This window comes from Stenella coeruleoalba, assembly GCF_951394435.1.
Source record: "Stenella coeruleoalba genome assembly, chromosome: 2".
Lineage (NCBI taxonomy): Eukaryota > Metazoa > Chordata > Mammalia > Artiodactyla > Delphinidae > Stenella > Stenella coeruleoalba.
This window is the reverse complement of record NC_137147.1, coordinates 40,635,107-40,642,557: the sequence shown is the minus strand read 5'-3', so window position 1 is coordinate 40,642,557 and position 7,451 is coordinate 40,635,107.

The following is a 7,451-nucleotide window of genomic DNA, read 5'->3' as shown; positions in this document are numbered from 1 at the left end:
TGGTGGTCTGGTTGGTGTCATCTTGATTGTTTTAAGTGCAGTTAATCTTCAATTCCAGGTCGATTTGTCTCCATTTCCTTGAGGCCGGTTCTTGCAAATTGTGTAAGATGGAGCAGCTTATGTCATGGCTATAGTCTAGTCATCATACAGTTAGCTTTTTCCATATGGTAGTGGTTTTAGTATTTTGCAAAACAATTCAGGAATGTGCATCAGACACTGTTATCTACGTTCTTCAGGGAGGAACTAAAGATTCTGTGACTCTGTTGTCCTAATCATGAACTGCTTGAGCCTGCTCTTTTGCGACTCAGGGAGGGCCTCAGAGACTACAGCTTTTCTACAAACAAGAAACGGGACATGGAAGCGCTTTTGTACATGGAAGCGCTTTTGTACCTGGGAGGGCCCCGCAGGGTCCTGCTCGGTTTCAATACTACTACTACAGTGAACAAATTCTTTTCAAGAGTTTCCTCTGAGCCTTTTTCTCCTTCTGTAAAATGAAATGGTTGAGTTAGACTTAATGTCCCAAGCCAGACCATACCCATGGATGGGTACACTCTATTCTCCATCACAAACTCCAGCTGGGGGTGGTGGTGGTGGGTGTGTGTGTGTGAAAGGGGACAGGTCTGCAGATGGCAGTTATGGGAGTGGGAGCTGGGAAGCAGGCCCAGGGCTGGGAAAAACTGGCCCAAAGAATATGATTTTTGGTCTGCCCATCCCTGGTGAGTAAGAGGTCTACGTGAGCTCTGAACATCTAAGTCTCAAAAATATGTCTTTGTCTTTTTTTTGTTTTAATGGAAAAGCATTTTATTTTAAAGATAGCAGTGTGTACATGTCAGTCCCAAACTCCCAATCTATCCCTGTGTTTTTGTCTTTTAATCAGATGATTTGGTGCAGTATGAATGTCTCATTCATTCCAGGGTATGTACTTGTTGTAAACTTATGGACATTTATTAATTAACAAGCTATAATGCTTAATTTTATGTGTTGACTTGGCTAGGCCATGGTGCCCAGTTTTTGGTCAAACACTAGTCTAGATGTTGCTGTGAAGGTAATTTTTTTAGATATGATTAATATTTAAGTCGGTAGACTTTGAGTAAAGCAGACCAGCCTCCATAGGGTGGGTCTCATCCAATCAGTTAAAGGCCTTAGGTAAAAAAAAGACAGAGGTCCCGAGAAGAGGGAATTCTGACTCCAGACTGCCTTTGAACTTGGGTTGCAATGTCAGCTCTTCCCTGAGTCTCCAGCCTGCAGGCCTGCCCTGCACATTTCAGACTTGCTGGCCGCCACAATTGTGTGAGTCAGCTCCTTAAAATACATCTCTCTCTCTGTATATGTATAGGTATAGGTATATGTATGTGTGTGTGTGTGTGTGTGTGTGTGTGTGTGTGTGTGTGTGTGTGTGTGTATCTCCTATTGGTTCTGTTTCTATGGAGAACCCTAACTAGTACACAAGCTATAATAAAACCGCACAGTCATTTCACCTCACCAGCAGTTCGTGCATTGGAAAATGAAAACAACAAATTAATGTATAAATTTCCACATCAGAAATTTTATTTTACCTGAATAGAGGCATAATTCATTTTGGAATTCAAGTATATGTCTAAAGATTTAGTTACTATCATCAGAAAAAATAACTATTATAACTAACACCTTTGCAATATAAAATGTCCCCATTTGTTCTATTTACTAGTGAGAAAAATCCAGCTTCAGATCTGCCGCCTCTGGTGAAGATACTCAGCAAATTCTTTTCATAAATAGTGTCCATTAGGGTTGCCTCTTCCCATTTTGCACAGAATTTACCTTAAAACTTGGAGCCAAAGTGCTCAAAGCAAATGAAAGACAGATGAACAAATGAAGGGACTCTTCTGAGGCCAGTGGGGCATAAGAGGCAGAGCAGTGGAAATCTGGCCTCTCCTGAATCAGTCCATTCATGAGCTGACAAATTTTAACCACTGAAATATAACATTCCACTAATTTTTTAAAAAACTTACTCAAACATAAGCTACATTATTTCCTCTATGAACAGAGCAACTTAAACAATTGCCAAGAGACAAGGAGAGAATCATTGTCACTTCAGACCCTATGCCATTCCCATTTGGAAAGAGCAGTGGATTCTCCTTTCCTCACATCTCAGTATATTTTTATGAGGTCAGGACAGCACTGATGAGTGTGGCCATCACTTAAGTCCCCACGAGCCAAGGCAGTGGTCCCTCAGTTAGGACAGGGGCCTTTCACAATTAGAGAAAAAAGGCTGAAACCATATACTATTGGGTTGGCCAAAAGGTTTGTTTGGTTTTTTCTGTAAGATGACTCTAGCAGCGCTTAGTTGTCTTTAACTTCATTCGAAACAATTTTGTTAGATTGTATTGTGACAGCTGTCATATCAGTGTGCATTTTTTAAAAAAACATCAAAATTGGTGAATTTTTGTGTAGCCATTTTAATATTGAAGATGGAAGAAAAACAACATTTTCAGCATATTATGCTTTATTGTTTCAAGAAAGGTAAAAACGCAACTGAAACGCAAAAAAAGATTTGTGCAGTGTATGGAGAAGGTGCTGTGACTGATCAAACATGTCAAAGGTGGTTTGCGAAGTTTCGTGCTGGAGATTTCTCGCTGGTTGATGCTCCACAGTCGGGTAGAGCAGTTGAAGTTGATACGATCAAATCAAGACATTAATTGAGAACAGTCAACATTATACCACGCGGGAGATAGCCGACATACTCAAAATATCCAAATCAAGCATTGAAAACCATTTGCACCAGCTTGGTTATGTTCATCGCTTTGATATTTGGGTTCCACATAAGTTAAGTAAAAAACCTTCTTGTCCGTATTTCTGCATGCAATTCTCTATTTAAACGTTACGAAAACGTTCTGTTTTTGTTCAAAAAAATGTGATGGGCAATGAAAAGTGGATACTGTACAATAATGTGGAACGGAAGAGATCATGGGGCAGGCTGAATTAACCACCACCAACCACACCAAAGGCCAGTCTTGATCCAAAGAAAGTGATGTTGTGTATATGGTGGGATTGGAAGGGAGTCCACTATTATGAGCGCCTTCCAGAAAACCGAATGATTAATTCAACCAAGTACTGCCCCCAGTTAGACCAACTGAAAGCAGCACTCAATGAAAAGCATCCAGAATTAGTCAACAGAAAACGCATAATCTTCCATCAGGATAACGCAAGACTGCATGTTTCTTTGATGACCAGGCAAAAACTGTTAGAGCTTGGCTGGGAAGTTCTGATTCATCCAACGTATTCACCAGACGTTACACCTTCGGATTTCCATTTATTTCAGTCTTTACGAAATTCTCCTAATGGAAAAACTTTCAATTCCCTGGAAGACTGTAAAAGGCACCTGGAACAGTTCTTTGCTCAGAAAGATAAAAAGTTTGGGGAAGATGGAATTATGATGAAGTTGCCTGAAAAATGGCAGAAGGTAGTGGAACAAAAGAGTGAATATGTTGTTCAGTAAAGTTCCTGGTGAAAATGAAAAATGTGTCTTTTATTTTTACTTAAAAACTGAAGGAACTTTTTGGCCAACCCAATATATTTCAGCACCTTACAACATGATTCTACAAACACACAAACTTACTCTCATCAAAAGTATCCATTTTGGCAAATAAATCCTAGTTTGGTGCTAAATCATCCCCCTACCTAAGCCATGATTCACATCCTAAATTTCACAATACAGTGAAAACAGAAAGTAATCAAAACACCACTCTAATTCACAAAACATTAAGATACTATTCTTGATTAATTTCCACTAGAAATATGCTTCAAAGCATTTAATTGCTTCCTCCTAAACACCTACATATGTTAGACAAGCATCAACAGCAGCAACTTTCTTATTCGTAAGCATTTAAAAGCAAAAGTGTTTCAATCCACAAGCCTCATGGGGGCCCAGGTAGCATGCAGAGAAACGAGGTCATAGTTGATGACAATATATAGTCAGATGGAGAATGTTCTAGGCATTGATGCAACAGAACTTCCATTCTAACTCCTGCAATACCTTGTATGCTCTGACATCTAAGGCTGTTCTTTGGCAGAAGCCAAATATAACTTTATAACAGTCATGAAAGTGAGATAGCGGCTTCCTTCCTCAATGTTTTATTTTCCAGTTATGAAACTTCCTTTTCTTTCGTCTTCAAAAGTTTTTGAAGAATGTTGCTTGCAATAATTAAATTTCCTTAAACGGCTCTTCTTTGTCTCTTTCCAATCCCATTGCAAACCTCCACCAACCCCTGCCCACTCCCATCCTTCTCTAGAAAGTTTTTTCTGACTGTCTGGAGCGATATCACCTCCTCCTAGTCTTACCTCTTTTTACAATTACTTCTGATTGGAACTATTTCTGATATCTCTAATTATGTTTAGGGCTAATATATTATTGCTTCAATGAAACTTTAAGCTCCTTGAAATAAAGTAGCAAAGCTAATGTTTCTTTTGAAGGGTCTGCAATATTTAGCTTAGTGTAAATATAACAAACGGTAAGCCCCAAATTGAATTAAATTCTCCTTTCTTTGAAAGTTAAACCTCCATGAAGCTCTCAGCTCAAGTTGATTATTAGAATGAGAGTTCCTAGAATTTAATAATTCAAACTTCTCCTAGTGTCATTAAAATGCTTTGAATAAAGTCCCAAGCAAGGGCTTTTGTATAATCTGTAACCTTAGTTTTTAATTCCAGCTGTGATAGAATGATACCCCACCTTCCCTCCTTTTAGTAATGGTCACTTTTGATGTATGGGCTCAGGACCAATCAAAGTAGATCAGCCAAGATGTAAGCAGTGGTGTATAAGAAAATTGTCACCTTCCATAATAAAAGCATATATTAAAAATAACTTAGAAAATCCAGATCCTCCAAGATTGGCAGTATCTGGGAGAAGAAAAAAGAAAGACCCTGTGCGTGGAAACAGAGACTGAGGAAGTCTGGAGAGAGAATATTCTCCCTCAAGAACAAGAAGGGGTTTGTGGCTTTTGCTTGCAGACATGTTTACAACCCCTGGGTACTTTTGGAAATCTGTTGGACGTGCTTTGTTTTCATAGTGCCTGGTGGCCAAGGACCAGGTGTGCTAAATATCTGTGCAGCGTGTAAAGACATACCCAATAAAGAATTGTCTGGCCCAAAATGCCCACAGTGCCTGTCCAGAAATACTGCATCCTGGCCATGGTGGAGAGAGGCTTCGTGGTCTATCCCCTGCTTAAGGGAAGGATTCCTCCATACCCTGTGCATCTCCTGGGCCATACTGCATGTACAAGCATTCGGGTTACTGTTTAGTATCCTGATATTCTGCAGGCAGACAACATCTTACCTGAAGGGTCTTGCATCTCTTACAGAAGTTGCTTCCTTCTCTTTGATAATCTCATGGGATTCCTCAATAGGAACATCTCACTGCACTGCTGGCCACATGTTGTTCTGCATATCATTGCATTTCTTTAGATTAGCTGATTTCAAGATTATCTTGAGTCTCTTAAACATGAAAAGTTCACCATATGGTTCCCTCTCTCTGTTTCCCTGTCTCTCTCATTGAATGCCTCATTTCAAACTTCCTTTTACATATCTCAGTAAATCATTTAGTCAGTGGTGCTGGTTACTCAAATCTACACTTGTGGTAAAATTGTGTAAAATTAAACATGCGTGCCTGAGCGCGCATGCGCACCCACGTAAAGCTGGCAAAATCTGAATAAGTTCTGTGGATTGTGCCAATATCAATTTGCTGGCTCTGTCATTGTTCTGAAATTATATAGAATGTTACCATTTTACATAATGGGGAAAACGGGGTAAAGGGTAAACAGAACCTCTCTCTGTTTCATTTTTTCAACTTCCTATGAATCTATAATCATTTTAAAGTAGGAATATTTTGTTATAACATGCTTGCTCTAAAGTAGTGTTATTTGAAAGTAGACTTGGATTAATTATAAATGTATATTGCAAATTCTAGGGCAACTACTTTAAAAAGTTAACAAAAAAGAAATATAATTTATATGCTAATACAGGAGAGCGTATTAGGCAGTTCTTCAGAGAAACAGAGCCAATAAGGTGTGTGTGTGTGTGTGTGTGTGTGTGTGTGTGTGTGTGTGGAAATTTATTATAGGAATTGGTTCATGCAATCATGGAGACTGAGAAGTCCCATGATCTGCCATCTGCCAACTGGAGAACCATGAAAGCCAGTGGTGTAATTCAGTCTTAGCCAGAGGCCTGAAAACCAGAAGAGCCAGTGGTATAAGTCCCCATCCAAGTCCAAATGCCCAAAAGCACTGATATCTGAGATCTGGAGAAGATGGATGTTCCAGCTCAAGCAGAGAGCAAATACACCCTTCCTCTGCTTTTTTGTTCCATTCAGGCCTTCAACAGATTGGATGATGCCCACCTGTATTGGTGAGGGTGATCTTCTTTACTCAGTCTACTTATTCAAATGCAGTCTCCCAGAAACACCCTTACAGACACACTCAGAAATAATGTTTTATCAGCTATCTGGGCATCCCTTTAGCCCACTCAAATTACCACATAAAATTAACCATCACAGAGAGAAAATAGACTCATATAAAATACTCAGTTAAAAACCACAAAAGGCAGAAAAAGTGTGGAAGACAAAATTAGGAACAAAGAACAAAGGCAATAAATAGAGCAATAAACAATAACAAATACGGTGGATATTAGTCCAATTATATCAATAAGCACTTTGAATGTCAGTGGTCTAAAAACAAAAATTAAAAGGCACAGATTGTCAGAGTAGATCAAAAAACAATACCCAGTTAAATGTTATCTATAAGAAACTCACTTTAGGGCTTCCCTGGTGGCACAGTGTTTAAGAATCCGCCTGCCAATGCAGGAGACACGGGTTCGAGCCCTGGTCCGGGAAGATCCCACATGCCGTGGAGCAACTAAGCCCGTGCGCCACAACTACTGAGCCTGCACTCTAGAGCCCGTGAGCCACAACTGCTGAAGTCCACATGCCTAGAGCCCGTGCTCCACAACAAGAGAAGCCACCACAATGAGAAGCCCGCGCACCGCAACGAAGAGTAGCCCCCACTTGCCACAACTAGAGAAAGCCTGCACACAGCAAAGAAGACCCAAATCAGCCAAAAATTAAAATAATTAATTAATTTTTTTAAAAAAGAAACACTTTAAATTTAAACTGAAGAAATCAAAAAGGAAATCAAAAAATACCTAGAAACAAATGACAATGAAAACACAATGACCCAAAACCTATGGGATGCAGTGAAAGCAGTTCTAGGAGGGAAGTTTATAGCAATACAATCCTACCTCAAGAAACAAGAAACATCTCAAATAAACAACCTAACCTTACACCTAAAGCAATTAGAGAAAGAAGAACAAAAATCCCCAGTTAGCAGAAGGAAAGAAATCATAAAGATCAGATCAGAAATAAATGAAAAAGAAATGAAGGAAACAATAGCAAAGATCAATAAAACTGAAATCTGGTTCTTTGAGAA